Here is a 17,023-nt window from a genome sequence, read left to right on the forward strand (position 1 = left end):
TCCTAGGCCTCTGACACTCGACCTGCTTGGCCTCTGGCCATCGTCCTCTGACATTTGCCCTGCTTTAGCAGTCAACTTATAGACGTGGTTCTAAGTAACCTGTACCAGGTCTCTCTACCTGGGCATTACTGACATTTGGGCCAGATAATTCTTTGTTGTGGAGGGGCTGTCCTCGAGCCTCATATAGGCTGTTTAGCAGCATCCCTGGACTCTACCCCCTGGATTCCAGTAGCACCCCCTCCCTTCCGCCCCACGTGACCACCAGAAATGTCTTCAGGCATTGTTAAATGTCCTCCGGGGGACACAGTCACCCCCAGTTGATCCACTGGTCTAGAAGGAAAGCTCTTTGAGGCAGAGGCTATGCTTGTGTGGATCTTCATAAACCTAGCTTGGCACGCGTAGGTCCACTTAAATGTATTGAATTGAGTAACTAGGGGATGAAGGTACTGGGCAAGGAAGGGGATGGGTGGCTGGAAGGTTGAAGAGAAAGGTTAGCTCTTTCAGGACAGGAGGATGAGAGAATATATGGCAAGTGCTTTTTGAGGAACTGAGCTACCACACAGTGGGCTCAGACTCTGTTCTGCCTCTTTGGACGACTACTTCTTTTGCCTTTTGGGCCATCCCCCAAGGACTTCTTTCTTGCGTTAGAGCTATAGGCACAGAATCTCCTGATTGCTCAGAGGCTTCTTAGAACCAACCAAGAAGCATTTGTTAAAGCACCATGAAAGTAGGGGGCACAGCTATGGGTCAGAAGCAACCCCTGCCATCATTGCTTCAGGCTAGTAGGAAAGACACTCGTGGGTCTGGAGGCCCTTCCACCCCTCCCTTCCTGGCATATTGCTATTTCTCCTATCCAATGTAAATTATATTAGGCCTTTCTATTATGTGGTCCCATGGCACCTATTCTTTTCCTTCATAGTATTACTCACAGTTTTTAATTATATATTAATAGTTTTTTTCTATGTTTAATGTTTCTATTCTTTGAGACTATAAACTCTATGGAGGAAGGAACAGCGTAGGTTTTGTTCATTTATCCTTCCGTAGCTCCTGGCATGGTATCTGGTGCACTGTAGGCATTCAGTACATAATTTTTGTAAAAATGAGAATGCATGTGATGGACCCTCCAAGAACCCATATTCCAGTGTAGGAGACAGTGCATACTACAATACCAAGTCTGTACCAAAGGAGCAAGAAAGTACAGTGTTGGTTTGGGGAGTAAGAAGGGAGAGAATAAATTGGACTAGAAGTATCTGGGTTGACTTTATGGGAAGAAAATTAGAAAATATGGAAAACTAAGAAGGAAAGAAGAAAAGTTATCCATAACCAGGGACTCAATATCAGAAGACAACCATTTTGATAAATTTCAGCCTCTGCTTCTTTTTCTCTTTCTTTAAAATACAAGTTACTTCATGCTTTTGAAATATTTCATGAATACAGAACAGTGTAGAGAATAATATAATCTTTAAACAACTTAGTCAAATTTCAACATTTTGCTACCTTTGCTTTACATTAAAAGCTTAAGATTATATAAAATAAAATATTGCACGTGTATCGTATTTGATGCTTCCTGTGTACCCTCCCAGCTGACATTTCCCCATCTTCCTTATGCAGAGAACCATCATCCTGAAATGGGCGTGTGTCATTCCCATGCTTGGCTTTCTACTTAACATTACATGCATATGTGTTAATATACAGTGTATGTAGTTTGTGGATCTTGTGTATATATTTCCGCAACTTGAGTTTTCATTTAACATTATGTATGAGCTATATCTGTGTAGAAGTGTGTAGCAGTAATTCTTCCTTTTTGCTCTGTGGTATCCCAGGATTATACTGTAGTTTATTCCTTCTCTGTCAGTGGAAGTTTTGGTTATTTTCATGCTTTGCTATTAAACAGTGTTACTGTGAACATGTCTTCTTGAACATATTTAAGACCTTCTCTAGGGTTTGTACCTAGAGGTAGCATTGCTGGTGCATAGGGCATATGCATCCTTGACTTCACTAGATGTTGCCAGATAATTCCCCAGTGTAGTTGTACAAGTTTCAGCCCCTAACGGCACTGTCTGAGAGTTCCTGTTGCTCTGTATCCTTGCCAAGCCTTGGTATTGCCAGACTTTGACATTTTTGCTAATTTGAAATAATGCATTTCCTTGATTTCTGGTGTGTTTGAGCATCATTTCTTATGTTTATTTGGCTGTTTCAGTTGCCTCTTTTGTGACTTTGTGTGTTTCTCTCTTTTGTGACTTGTGTTTTTTTTTATTGGTTTGATTTTTTTCCCCCTTGTATCTTTACAGAGTATCTTTAATACTTTATATATTCTGGCTATTTATCTTAGTTGATATTTTGCGTTTCAAATATGTTCTCCCAGTGGCTTATCTTTCCACTTTCTTTATGGTGTGCTTTGTTGTGTACAAGTTTTACATTTTAATCAAGTCATACTTATTCGTCTGTTCATGTATGGTTGGTACTTTTTATACCATGTTTAATAAATTCCTCTGTACTCTGAGTACTTTGGGGTCATAAAGAGATCCTACCGCATTTTCTTCCAAAAGAAGAGTTCTGCTCTTCAGCATAAGTCTAATCCACATGGAATTTATTTGTGTGTGGGTATGAGATAGGGAACAATTTTCCATGTGAATATAAACTAGTTGCACGGGCCAGCATCTCTGATTGCAGAGTCCGTCTTCTCCCGCACTGGTTTGTTATGCCACTTTGTCTTTTGTATCCAGATTGTTTGTATCCAGATCGCTCACTATGCATGGGCTCTGCTCCACTGGTCCTTAGTATATCCATGTGTCACTTCTACACTGTCTTAATTACTGTGGCTTTATATCTTTATATATTATGCATGACCCTGTGGTAAGAACCTTGAATAGATGGTTATGATTGGAATTTAAGGTCTGGTGATAGGCTAGTGGGTGGTTGCATTAGGAAAGTAGGTGGATGTGATCTGTGGAGGGTTTTGAGGAGAACTTTCAGGGCACAGATTAGATCTGCCGTGGGACCCTGTGGGTTACTGGATACTGACGGGGATCCCAGCAGGGACTGGGACTGCAATCTTCCAGCAGCAGTCAGTGGTTTTTCAGAGGGCACTCAGGGTCTCAAAATGGTATTACCTGTGCATTCCCCACAAACTTGTATATGTGCCTTATGTTTTTTTCTGGAGACCTTTCTATTAACTTTTCTTTAAAATGTTACCTGCTTAAAACCTCACCAGATGCTTCAAACTTCTATTACATGAGAAAGCCCTGAGGAACTGGTTATTATGAACATTCACCACTTTGATGTCACAGCCTTCAGTTGAAAACTGATTCTTAGCATTGCCATTCTCTTTTTCAGTTAAAGTGGCACTTTTTTTTTTTTAAGCTTCAGGCTGTTTTTTTTTTCTTCTCTACTTTGTACTGAATTGAATCAGAAAAAAAAAGAATACTATTTTTAAGTGCTATTATTCTTTTGAAGAAAACCTTCAATTTAAAATGTTTGTCTAAACTGCAGAGGGTTTTTTGTCAACTGTGCTTGCTTCTACTAAGAATGAGTAACATAACCTTTTTTAGATTTTAGAGAACGAGAGCAATGTCACGATGTTCCAAATATATGTCGTTGTCTTCCTTCTTTTGGTGGCATCTGAACTCTTGTTAAGTAGAACTGAATTAGTAAGAATCAAATAACTTGGAGAAAATTGGCAGAATAAATGTCATTAAGCCCTTATGAAACCTCTGGTGCTTCTGTGGTGTTCGAAAAATAACTATTAAAAGAGGTACAGAATGAGGAAAAAAACCCAAAACCTGTTTTTTTCCCAAAGTGGAAATATCTTTATTTTCTTCGCAGACTAGAAAAGTACAACACACTCACTATTAAAAAATTTACACAATACCAAAGCGTATAGAACAGCACTACCCAGTAGAACTTTGTGCAGTGATGGGGACGCTCTGTCCTGTGCTGCCAGGACAGTAGCCATGAAGCACATGTGGCTGCTGAGCACCTGAAATGTGACTGGTGTGACTGCAGAACTGAATTTTTAGTTTTATTGAATTTTAACGATTTTAAATTTAAATAGACACATGTGGCTAGTGGCCACTGTATGGGACACTCAGAGCAATAGCCATTTAGAGTGTATACTTCCATGTCTGTCCCTGTGCATCACTTTGGTCTCTCTTTGCCTCCTGCCCATTTCTTCTCTTTCTTTGTCTCCTGCCCCATCTCTTCTCCTCTCACCTTCTCTGTTTCTTTGGCATTCAGCCTGCCTTACACACACTCTCCCTGCCTGCCCTTGGCTGCAGCCTACATGCCACTCTCCTTACCTGCCCCATTCTTTCTCTTGACTGCTCTGTGTATGTGTTATCTGCACACATAATCCATTCTGTTCAGTAGCCACGTTTTTCTACTTAATTATATATATATATATATATATATATATATATATAAAATAGACATTTTCCCTTTTCAGTTTGTATAGCTCTATGTGGTTTTTATTTTGTTATAGCATAATTTCAGTGAAATGAATGTACCAATATTTATTTAACCTACTGATGGTCAATAGATTATTTTCAGGTTTTCTCTATAAATATTTTAAAAATAACTACACTTTTCCCTGTTTTTTTCCCCCCCTGTGTGTTCTTTGAGTACTTTGCTGGTGTGCATGGGCTTGAGTTGTTCAAAACTGAGAAATCTGCCTTTTGTTTTGTATTTTGGTACTTACTGGAATCCCCTTAGCAGTTCAGGTAAAGACCTCTCTAGAATCACTTACCTGCAGCCTCCAGGACCATTTAAGGTTGACAGTCTTTAACCATGCAGTGTGCTAAGGAGAAAGAGACTATATGTCATGCTAACAGGGGTGTCTGCTCACTGCTGTCTACCTCAGATAAGTCAGCGAGGGCAGCTGCCTCTACCTGGGGGCAGGTGTATGTAACAGCTGTACCTGGCACACCCTCTGCCCAGCCCTTCCAGAAAGGCCATCTTTGCTTCATGGTCAGAATTACATTGGAGATAAATACGTGGGGTTCCAGGTCTCTCTTGGATTCGAAAGGAAATCTTAATTCCTACCCAAGGTTTAATGGAAATGCTGGCCTGGCAAAGAAAGAATGGTTATGTCAGCCAACAGGGGCATCTTGGAGGGGGAACCTCAGAGGAGTTGAGGGCAGCAGTAGGGGTGGGTGAGGGTAAGCAGAATCCCTCTCTGGCTAACACCTCAGTTCTCTCCAGATGGCAGGTTTTTTGTTGTTGTTGTTTTGTTTTTTTACCATATCTCCCACAATTTTCTGAAAATACTCTGTTGCCGCTCATCTGATAAAAACTCTTAAAGTCTTTTTCTTCTTAAAATAATTTGATTAATGAAATTCCGTGTCATAGTTGCTTTTCTTATTTGGCAAATGGGTTTTCATACACTAAATCTGTTTTAGAAGGTTTGTAATATGCTGAGGTCATTTCCAAGTGATGTTCCAAGTGATGATTAAAGATTTTTAATCTTTATCTGAAAAATATTTTTCTTAAGGACAGTGATTTTTTTTTTTTTTTTAAGACAGTGATATATTTATAGGAAATAATTAAAATAATGCTGCTTGGAAAACAAAGGGCTTGCGGAACACAGAAACCCAAGCTCCTTCCCCTGCATTGGTTTAGTCATTTCCAGTACAGAAATTGTAGCCCTAAACAATTACTTTCAAGGACTAAATTCTAAATCCTGAACTTTTCTGGCTACTTTAGGAAACAGCTAAAGAGATAACAGTGTTATAAGGAATAAAAGTACATGGACAGCTTTTATTTTACTGATGGTACTTTAAAAAAAAACGACGACTCTGGGAAATTCTTGTAATCACCAAGATTAGTTTGGGTACCTAGTTCTGTTTTTTCTTTCAGAAAAAAATTGGTGTATATATATATATATAGCCATGTTATACTGCCAAGTATCTAGAAATCCAAAGCCTGGTAAATCTCAAATATTAGAGAAAACAATATAAAATATGAATATTGATTTCAACCTCTGTTACTTTTAGAGCTAGCCTGTATTATGCCTGTGTTAGGGAAATTTAAAAACCCTATTATCATTTATTCATCAGAATGTTTGTGTGTGTATGTGTGTCAGAAGAGTTGGTAGGAATAAACTTTTTTTATTTGGAAGTTTGAAGTATAATTAGAAAGTCAAGAGAAGCTAGAAATGAGATTTAGCATGAAGTTTTTACGAAATTCAGATAATAATTGCAATATTTCTTAACGTTATTTCACATAGTAGGGAACCAGGAATGTGGTAGACAAAATAATAGTACCAGTTTCTAATATTTATTGACTACTTACTATGTGCTCAAAGCTCTGCTCTGAACCTCAACTCCATTCAATTCTCCCTTTAATCCTGTGAAATAAGTACCATTGCCACCCCCATTTTAAACCAAAGATCCTGTGGCTTTGGAAGTTTAAGTGGTTTGCCCACCAGCTAGAAAATTTCAGAGCTGGAATTTGAACCCAGGCAGCCCAGCAAACAGAAGAAAGCTTTCACCACCACAGGTCTTGTGTGACAAGGTCTCTCATGAAATATGAGCTGAATGCTGTGACGGTTAGATGAATGCATCAGCCAGGAAGCAACCATAACTAAAAATGAAGGCAATGAGCAATTATTGAATGCCTGCTCAGTGCCAAGCACGATCCCAAGCACTTGACATATATTGCCTCGTTTAATTTGCACCCCGCAAGGGAGATATCATTTACACCCATTTTACAAAGAAGTTTAGGGAAGTTAAATAACTCGCCCACAGTTAAGCTTCATGCAACTCATGAAGTCGGGATCGTGTGTGGTAATGGATTAACATTAATTTAAGAAAGATTTTTATTAGTTTATTGCAAGGACTTCCCTAGTTCTCTTCAATTCAATATTTTAATCACTGACTAAGAAGAACATACAAAAGGCAAACAAATTTCGGATGACACAGCGATGAGAGTATGTATATATTGGAGGATGGAACAATATTCAAAAAATTCTGTTTTGATTTGTTTCCTTTTTACATTACATGTTCAAAGATAATAATAAAACAATACTAAAAATCACTCTCTGGCAGCAGCCACCGCATTGCACACCCCATTCACACTTACTCACATAGTTGAAAACGGCTCTACTGCTTTCTTGTGTCTTCATTCAGAGTTTCTTTTTAGCAAAAATGAATGTGTTTATATTCTTCTTTTTCTCTTTTTCTAATTCACTGTTTCACTTACCAATAAATCAGATATCTTTCCATATCAGTATTACCCAGAGAGCTCCTCATTCTTTCTTACAACTGTGTCGTATTATATTGTATGGATGTACAGTAATTTACTTAACCCGTTTCCTGTTGATCTTGACTGGAGTTGTTTCTGATTGGTTGCTATTAAAAATCGTGCTGCAATGAATAATCTTATACAGCATCACTAAATTTATTTTTAATATACACATATGTCAATGTTTCTGACGTACAGTTCTGATTTGACCCAAATATATAGGGTCGTGTAACCACACCCACAGTCAAGATACAGAACAGTTCCATCCCCCTGAAATTCCCTTGTCTTCCTCTTTGGTATCAGCCCCACTCCTGGCAGCCAGGGATCCATTCTCTGTACCAGTAGCTTTGGCTTTCTTGCAGCATCCCTGTACTGAAGCCCTCTGAGGGTGGCTTCTTTGACTTAGCGTAACACATCTGAGATTCTGCCTGAATTGTTGTAGTTGTCAGTGGCTCATCCCTGTTATTGCTCAGTGATGTTCTGTGATACGCATGCACCACAGTGTTTTATTCCATTCAAACTGAAGGATGTTTGGGTTGTTTCCAGTTTTTGGCAGTTATAAATAAAGCTCCTATAAGCATTCACACACAGATTACAATACTTTTTGAAAGCAGCCTTATTGAGGTATTATTTACATACCATAAGATTCACTCGTTTAAAAGTGTAAACTTTAATGGTTTTTGGTAAATTTACAGAGTTGGGCAACCATCACTACAATCTGATTTTACATTTCATCACACCAAAAAGAAATCTTTGACCATTTACAGTTAATCCCTATTCGCATCTCCAACCCTAGAAAACCACTAATCTGTTTTCTGCCTCTACAGATTTGTTTTTTCTGGAAATTTCATATAAATGGAATCATACAACATGTGTTCTTTGACATCTGGCTTCTTCCACTTAGCATAATGTTTTTTGGTTTTGTTTGTGTTATATCAGTATTTCTTTCCTTTTTTTTGGTGGCCGAATAATATTCCATTGGGATATACCACATTTTGTTAATCCATTCACTAATTAATGGACATTTAAGTTGTTTATAGTTTTGAGCTATTATGCATAATGCTGCTATAAACGTTTGTTTACAAATCTTTGTGTGGATTTTATGTTTTCGTTTCTCTTGGTTAGATAATGAGGAGTGGAATTGCTGGATTATGGTAAAATTACCTTTTTTTTTTTTTTTTTGCGGTACGCGGGCCTCTCACTGTCGTGGCCTCTCCCGTTGCGGAGCACAGGCTCGGGACGCGCAGGCTCAGCGGCCGTGGCTCACGGGCGCAGCCGCTCCGCGGCATGTGGGATCTTCCCAGACCAGGGCACGAACCTGTGTCCCCTGCATCGTCAGGCGGACTCCCAACCACTGCACCACCAGGGAAGCCCCCATGGTAAAATTATATTTAACACTTTAAGGAAATACCAAATGAAATGGTTTTCCAAAGTAGCTGTATCATTTTACATTCTCACCAGCACTGTGTGAAGGTTCCTGTTTCTCCATCCACATCCTTGCCAACATTTTTTATTGTCTGTCTTTTACTATAGCCATTCTAGTGTCAAGTGGTATCTCATTGTGGTTTTAATTGCATTTTCCCTAGTGACTGATGATACTGATCATCTTTTAATGTGTTTATCTGGCATTTGTATATCTTTTGTGAAATGCTTATTCAAATATTTTGCCCATTTTTAAATTGGAATTTTTTTGTCTTTTATTTTGAATGTTAAATCCTTTATATTCTGGATGCAGTCAGCTCCTTACCAGATAGATGTGATTTGCAAAATGCCACAGAATATTTTTTTTTAAATGAAGATTCAGTAGTTTTTTTATTGAATAAATGTTTCTCTGTTTGGTATATGCCTTTCATCAATTTCTGGAGTTTTGAAAAGGTTGTTTTTGGCAATTTTGTCTTGTTTTATCATTGCCATTAGAGACAGGATTTGTTGAGCTCTTTTCTCTGCCATTCTAGAAGTCCCACCTACAGTTTCATTTTGAACATGTAAATTCCCAGACGATAAATTGCTAGTTCAAAGAGTTAGTGCATTTGTAATTTTAACAGATGTTGACAAATTTTTATCCGTAAAGGTTGTACCATTTTATATTCCTCTAATTTATGAGGTAAGGCCCAGTCTTGCCAATCTGTGTTATTAAACTTTCAGAATTTTGCCAATCTAAATAAACTTGGTTTCTCGTGGTAATTTTAACATTTCTTTCTTCGTGAGGAGGGTTGGGCATCTTGTCATATTTTAAAAGAACATTCCTTTTCTCTGAGCTTTATTCATATTCTTTGCTCATTTAAAAATCTCAATTATCGATCTTTTCGTTTTCTGTTTGTAGGAGCTTATTTCTGTGTATTGTAAGTTGCAAATACAGACTTCCTGGTAAGTCACTTTTCATCTTGTTTATGGTTTTCTTGGCATGTAAAGTTTATATGAATATACATATAAATACATATGCATATATAATTTATCCATCTTTTTTTAATGGCTTCAGGAGTTGGAGTGATGGAAAGGTTTTCCCAACTCCAAGGCTATGGAGGACTTCCCATATTTTCTTCTATAACCTTTTTCGTCTCTTATTTTAACCTTTAAATCTCTGATTCATGAGCCATTTATCCTGCTGAGCTATGTTAGGTTTGGTTCAAACTTTTTTTTCCCCCAAATGGCTACTCAGTTATCCCAGTACCTTTCTTCAAAGAGTCCATGTTTTTAACTCTAATTTGCAATTCCAACTTTATTATATAATAAATTTCTATGTATATATGTATCTAATTTTTAGACATTCTCTTCTGTATCATTTGTCTTCCTGTCTCTCACTTCGTATACTAATATCATACTGTTTTAATCATTGAGGTATTGTAATATATTTTAATATATGCTAGGTCTAGTAGCACTCCTCTTTTTCATTGGTTTTCCAGACAACTTCTGCTTGTTTTGTTTTGTTTTTTTCTTTTCCATAAGGGCTTTAGAATTAACTTGTCTAGGTTCCCCACCCCACTTCCAAAGGAAAAATAATCTTCTTTGTATTTTTATTTCAATCATTTAAATTTTATAAGTTAAATTAGGCAGAACAGACATCTTTATGATGCTGAGTCTTCCTGTCCAATAATATAATACACGCTAGTTCTTCAAGTCTTCTCTGGAGTTCTTCAGTCATGTTTTAACATTTTCCTTATAAAGATTTTATACATTCCCAGTTACATTTATTTCTAGATATTTTATCTTTTTGTTGCTATCATTAATGGGGTTTTTTCTTCCACTACATCTTCTATAAACGGTTATTTGTGTAAAAGATCATAAGTGAGTGAAGCAATGGGCTGTATATAATAAGAGCTACTTTAATAGAGATCACTGTGAGGCCCTGACCTTGGATCAAAACAGACAAAAAATCAGTTCAACAGGAAGAGGATGAGGAGCATTGTGATTGGAGAAAACATTACAACAGTAGCTACTCGTGTGCTTACGTTTAACCTTTGTCATAATCCCATGAGTTGGGTACTATGACCCCAATTTATAAGTGAAGAATTAAGCTTTATTGAGGTTATACACTTTACTGAAGATCATATAGCTTCTTAGTGATAGTGCTGAATTTTGTCTCCATATTTGTCTAATTCCAAAACCTTAACTCTTAACTGATATCCTGTACTATACCATTTCCTGTGGAAAAGGATTTTATTCAAAGTTTATACATATGAACTCACACCAGATTAATAAAAGCCTCGCTAGTGAGTGACATAGTCTTCCTGCATTTCTCAACAGTTCATGTATACCGTCATTGGAGGACTGGATATAGTTCTGGGTCTCATAATTAAGAAAATGTAGATAAACTGTCTCTTAACTAATCCAGGCTAGTATGACCAGAACTGTGAAAAGTGAAACCATGATTTAAAATAAAATTGTCAAGTGATTTAATAAGCTCACAGAAGACTGAGAATCAACTATGATTTTCTTTAGTATTTCCAGTGTTGAAAAATTAATTGGACTTAGTCTTCATGATCCCAGGTGTAGACTCTGGGATTAAGGAGTACATGTTGCCTAGAGTCAATATTCCAGTTACTATTGTTGTGTAGCACATCACCCCAAAACTTAGTGGCTGAAACCCACAACAATTACTTTTTATCTTCTATGACCTCTGTGGATCAGGGATTTGAGGAGGGTTCAGCTGGGCAGTTCTGGCTTGGTTTCTGTTTTGGTTGCAGTCAGTGGCTGAAACTGCAACAGCAAGGGAAGGTGGCTGAAGTAGCTGGTGATTGGCTGGGCATCTCTGTGTGTCTCTTCACTTCAGCTTAGTCATGGGCTAGTTTTGGTTTTCTCACCGTATAGCAGCCTCAGAGCAGTCAGATGGCTTATGTGGCATCTCAGCAGCTCCAAAGATGAATATTCCAAGGGACCTAGGCAGACCGATTATGACCTAATCTTGTAAGTCATGTAACATCCCTTACCCTGTAGCACAGACTAGCACAAATTCAAGCAGAGGCAGCTTAGTCCCCACCTTTTGATGAGAAGAATGCCGAAGTCACATTGTAAGAAGAATATGTAGGATTGAAGATAGTGTCATGTCTTTTTGAAACTACAACCTACTGCAGTGATGGTTTCGTTTCAGTGTGAGGAAGGGCATTGTGGTAGATTTCTCTGAGATGAAAAGCACTGCCTGTGGAGGATTGAGACATTTTCATCATTGGGTATGTTCAGAAGGCGGCTAGGTGTGCACAGGGTATGGTGGTTCTGATATCTGAAGCGATTTTCGTCCTCTTATACTCTGGTGTTGTAGAAATGCTTCTGGGAACGTTTAAGCTTAACTAGTTTGAACATAATAAGTGCTTTTTGAAATTTATGAATACCACACATTGTAAGGATAATGTGGATACTGTGCATTAAGATGTATATTGTATCACTTTGTGAAAAGTTTGGAAATTTAAGAATATCTTTTCCAAAAAACTGAAATCAATAACCTAACTTGCCACCTTAACAAAACTAGAAGAGAAGAACAAACTAGACCCAAGGCAAGCAGAAGGAAGGAAATAATAAAGATTAGAGCAGAACTAAATAATAAAGAAAACAGAGAAAATCAGTGAAGCCAAAAGTAGGTTTTTGTTTTTGTTTTTGTTTTTGTTTTTTTGCGGTACGCGGGCCTCTCACTGTTGTGGCCTCTCCCGTTGCGGAGCACAGGCTCCGGACGCGCAGGCCCAGCGGCCATGGCCCACGGGCCCAGCTGCTCCGCGGCATGTGGGATTCTCCTGGACCGGGGCACAAACCCGTGTCCCCTGCATCGGCAGGCGGACCCCCAACCACTGCGCCATCAGGGAAGCCCCAAAAGTAGGTTTTTTGAATAGATTAAAAAAAGGGGACAAAGCTTTAGTTAGACTAAGAAAAAAAGAGAAAAGATTCAAATTACCAAAAATCAGGAATGAAAGTGGGGACATTACTACTGATGTTATAGAAATAAAAAGAATTATAAGGGGATACTATGAACAGTTGCATGTCAACAAATTAGACAACCCAGATGAAATGGACCAATTTCTAGAAAGATGCAAACTACCAAAACTGACTCAAGAAGAATCAGAAAATCTGAAATAGACCTATAGCAAAGAAATTGAATTAGTAATCATACAACTTCCCAAAAAGAAAAGCCCAGAACCAGATGGCTCCACCAATTTAAAGAAGAATTAACTCCAATTCTTTGTAAACTCCTCCAAAAAATGGAAGACAAGAAAACATTCAACTCATTCTTTGAGGCCAGTATTACGTTGATACCAAAACCAGTTAAAGACAGCACATGAAAAGAAAATTAGACTATATGCCTTCAAAATATAATGTAAAAATCTTCAACAAAACACTAACAACCCAAATCCAGCAGCTTATAAAAAGGATTATATACCATGGCCAAGTGGGATTTATCACAAGAATGTAAAATTGATTTAACATCTAAAAATCGATTAATGTAATACACTATATAGCAGAATAAAGAGGCAGGAAACCCACAATTATCTCAATGAATACAGAAAAAGCATTTGACAAAATCCAACACCCTTTTGTGATAAAAACACCCAAAATATTAGGAATAAAAGAGAACTTTCCCAGCCTGATAAAGGGCATCTGTGAAACACCTACAGCTAGCATCATGCTAATGGTGAAAGACTGAAAGCTTTCCCACTTGGATTAGAAACAAGGAAGGATATCCACTCTTGCCACTTCTATTCAACATTGTACAGAATGTCTAGCCAGGGAAATAATGCAAGAAAAGAAATAAAAGTCATCCAGATTAGAAAGGAAGTAAAACTATTTAAATGAAATGTCTAGAATAGGCAAATACATAGAGACAAGAAAGTAGGTGAGTGGTAGCAAGGGCTGGGGGTGGGTAGTCACTTCCTGGCTGGCAAGTGACTACTAATGGGGGTGGGATTTCTTTTAGATATGATGAAATGTTCTGGAATTAGATAGTGATGGTTGCATACCTTATGACTGTACTAAAAACCACTGAATTCTACACATTAAAATGGTGAATTTTATGTTATGTGAATTATATCTCAATTAACAACAACAAAAAAACACTTATCCACAACTGTTGTTTCACAGCTGATTGAAATTGCTGTTTTGTGATGTATGCCAAAGTGCATTTAATGGAGAGAAGAATTCACAAGTATTTTGAAAGGACTGTGATACACTGAGAATAGATTATTTCGTATTTAACTAACGGCGTTAGAAACTTATGTATAATTGTACTATCTGCTAGAGTACTGTTATAAAACTCTGAATATTAACATTTATTTGGTATGTACTCTGAACTGTTGTCTCAGAGTACAATATTAACGCATTTTGCATGAAGTTAGACAGTAATAATATCTATGAAGTAATTTGTATTAACAGACTCCAGAAAACTTAAAAAGATCAAGTTTCCAATTTGAAGTGTCCTTGGCATCAACATCAATTTTAAAATGTTTTGGGGTGGAACCTGTCTTATCCATCCTAAACTTGGTTGGCTTGAGGGATGACCAGCCCTCTCCAACCCCTTTGTCCCAGGACACACTGAATGGGTGTGATGAGGAGGTGACACTGAAGTGTGGTGATGCATTTCTGCTCTCACTAACTAACCAAAAGTCAGCTGTGTTTATTCCTAAATATGTTTATGCCAGTAGTGGTAGTAATCATAATTACGCAGTTTAACTAAATATTATGTATGTAAACTGATGAACTATGAATGCAAAAATGTTAAGTGTCTGGGACCACAAAGCCATGTTACTTAATACTATTGAATTGGGTGTGGGCGAGAAACTAAATAAATTGGCTTCAGAACTGTAAAAATATAGACACACGCTGTGCTCAAAATCCTTTACATTTTTGTTCTACTTTAAAGAAATGGAAACTAGGAGTCATAGATAGTGGTGGTTTGTGCCAGAGAGCTGACATATCTGCAAAGAGATGGCCTTGACCCTGTGTTGGAATACTGGCAAACACATGGACATTTCTGCATTCTAACTTAAAATGTCTTAAGATTTATGTGTATCAGTTGTAATGGCTCCTCTATTAACTGAGTTTTTCAGTTTACCAACTTACTATCTGGCATGGTTGCCTCGGACAAGAGGGTTTCTCTTGGGATTAATTAGGAACCAAAGAACTAGATTATAAGTTAGGGGGACTTGTACAGAGGGGGACTCATAGTCCCAGCTCTGCTACTTAACTAGTCAAGATAGCTTGGACAAGTAAATTAAACTTCATCTTTCTTCATGTATTTTACAATACTTTGTTTAATATCTTTGTTTAAATTTAAATTCATATTTACTGATTTCTAATACCAAGAAGTGTAAAGAGCTAGAAAACAGCAAGAAGAGACTGCCCTTCTTTTAGTGGCCCTTTCTCTTCCCCTTTCTTTCTCTGTTTTTCTCTTTCCTTCTTCCCTTCCTCCTTTTCCCTTCTACCTCCTCTCCCTGCCTTAAAGAACTTAGAAATAGGAATACAGTATATTTTTTAATCTGTTAAGTAAACATTTGTTTAATCTGTTTATAAATATTTACTTCTTAGCATTTAGATCAAAGGCTAATTTATGGTTCAACAAAACTAGTTTGTTTTTAACCCAGTATTTGATAAATATGGAAATCATCTCAGCTTAAAAATCAATCCTCCAATCAGTGCTTATTCTCTGAGAATCACTCATTTTGAATAAACTTGGAAAATGCAGTTGTTCAAGCTAAAAAGACTTGGGTTTTGGGTGTTTTACTTGGGGAACAAATAAAATTTTCTAGTTCTTTGTGTCTTTTTAGATAGTAATTTAAAAGCCACATGTGTTTTAAACTTTTGCTAATTCAAATTTTTATTTATAGATGGATTACAATGAATATTTCAGAAACATTCTTTACGTAAATGTTAGTTACAGTACTTCAGAATGTCTCACTGTGAAGTGTTAGGTATGCGTTTTGCTCCATGTTATGTTTGTTTGAAACATGTCTGCAGTAAGCAAGTTAAAAAAAAATAAATCATCACATTGGCATGTTTAGAGCTATAACAGCCACTTCAAGCACAGAAGAGCAGTTATATAACTTCTTCTGTGTAGTGTATTGTCCGTGTTCTGTATATTTATAGTACATTTCGGCTATGTATTTAATGGCTACACATAAAAATCCAACTGCTACAAATAAAAACGCTGCTTAGAAGTTGTTTATTTGAAAGAATTATAACCTGATGTCAAAAACGTGTCCTGTTTATGTGCAGTACGTTACAATTTTAGATTTCATCTTTTTTCAATCTGGAGTTTAATTCCAGCTACACCTTGAGTGTTTGCTCGAGGAGAGTGTTTTCTTCATCTTACCGTCGTAACTGCCTGATGGACAGGGTCTTTACACGGAGGTGTGACTGAGCTGGCCTTGGGCCCCCAGTGTGCGTGTGAAGAGTCGCGCCCACAGAGCCTTCCACAGCTGCCTCTCCCCTCCGCACCACTTCCTCCTACCCCAGTAACATCTGTCCCTCCCAGTCATTTGCTCCAACTCATTTGAGCTTTGGCACATAAATGTATTATTTTAGAAGGACTACGGGCTCTGAAGTTGGAATCCTGGCTTTTGCACTAATCTCTCACTTTTGTTTAATCTTTCCAAGCCTTGGTTTTCTCACCTGTAAAATGAGAGTAATACCTGCCCACAGGGAGGTCATTAGGGCAAAGGTAAGGAAAGCATAGAGTAAAAAACTTAGTGCCAGACTGAGTAGTACATAGAAATGTAGTAAATATTCTTGCCTTTTCTTCTTTTCATTTGTCATTTCCATTTTTTTGAATTAGGAAACCAGATCCCTGAGAGGTTAAGTGATTTGCTTCAAACCAAATAGCTGTCCCGTCAGCCACAGCCTTTCTCAGAGCTCCCTCTGAAGGGCCTGTAGTCTCTCACAGTGAACACTCATCTTCCCCACTACTCATCCCTGCCTGCCAGCTTTTGCAGCTGCCCAGGTCAGCCACCTTCAATTCTTTATTCTCCTTTACCTTTCAACGGAGCCAGTCATTAAGCCTTGAAATGTTGTCTCTGAATTATTTTTTGCATTTATGCCCCTTTCTGCATTTCCACTATCTTAACTTAGTCTGTCAGCTTTTCAGCATGAGATTTTTAAAAATATTGGCCAAAAAGTTCGTTCGGTTTCTTTTTCTGTTAAGCTGGCTCTAGTAGCGCTTAGTTGTCTTTAACTTCATTTGAAACAATTTTGTTAGATTGTATGTGACGGCTGTCATTATCAGCGTGCATTTAAAAAAAACTTATCAAAATTGGTTTTTGTGTAGCCATTTTAATATTGAAGATGGAAGAAAAACAACGGTTTCGGCATG

General features: G+C 37.6%; 1 protein-coding gene across 4 annotated transcripts in view; it reads left to right on the plus strand.

Moving 5' to 3' along the window:
- Positions 1-17,023, plus strand: part of MRTFB (myocardin related transcription factor B) — a 201,739-nt gene that overhangs the window by 43,413 nt on the left and 141,303 nt on the right. Inside the window, exon 3 of one of the 4 annotated variants that reach the window (XM_032605706.1) lies at positions 9,563-9,606. The exons of 2 other annotated variants lie outside the window; for them this stretch is intronic. The gene's annotated coding sequence lies outside the window, so the exon portion shown is untranslated. Of the gene's footprint in view, positions 1-9,562; positions 9,607-16,417; positions 16,655-17,023 lie in introns of those variants that run through there. One more of the 4 variants, XM_032605708.1, reaches the window with a different exon arrangement.

Source organism: Phocoena sinus, chromosome 15 (assembly GCF_008692025.1).
Source record: "Phocoena sinus isolate mPhoSin1 chromosome 15, mPhoSin1.pri, whole genome shotgun sequence".
In the NCBI taxonomy this organism is placed as follows: Eukaryota; Metazoa; Chordata; class Mammalia; order Artiodactyla; family Phocoenidae; genus Phocoena; species Phocoena sinus.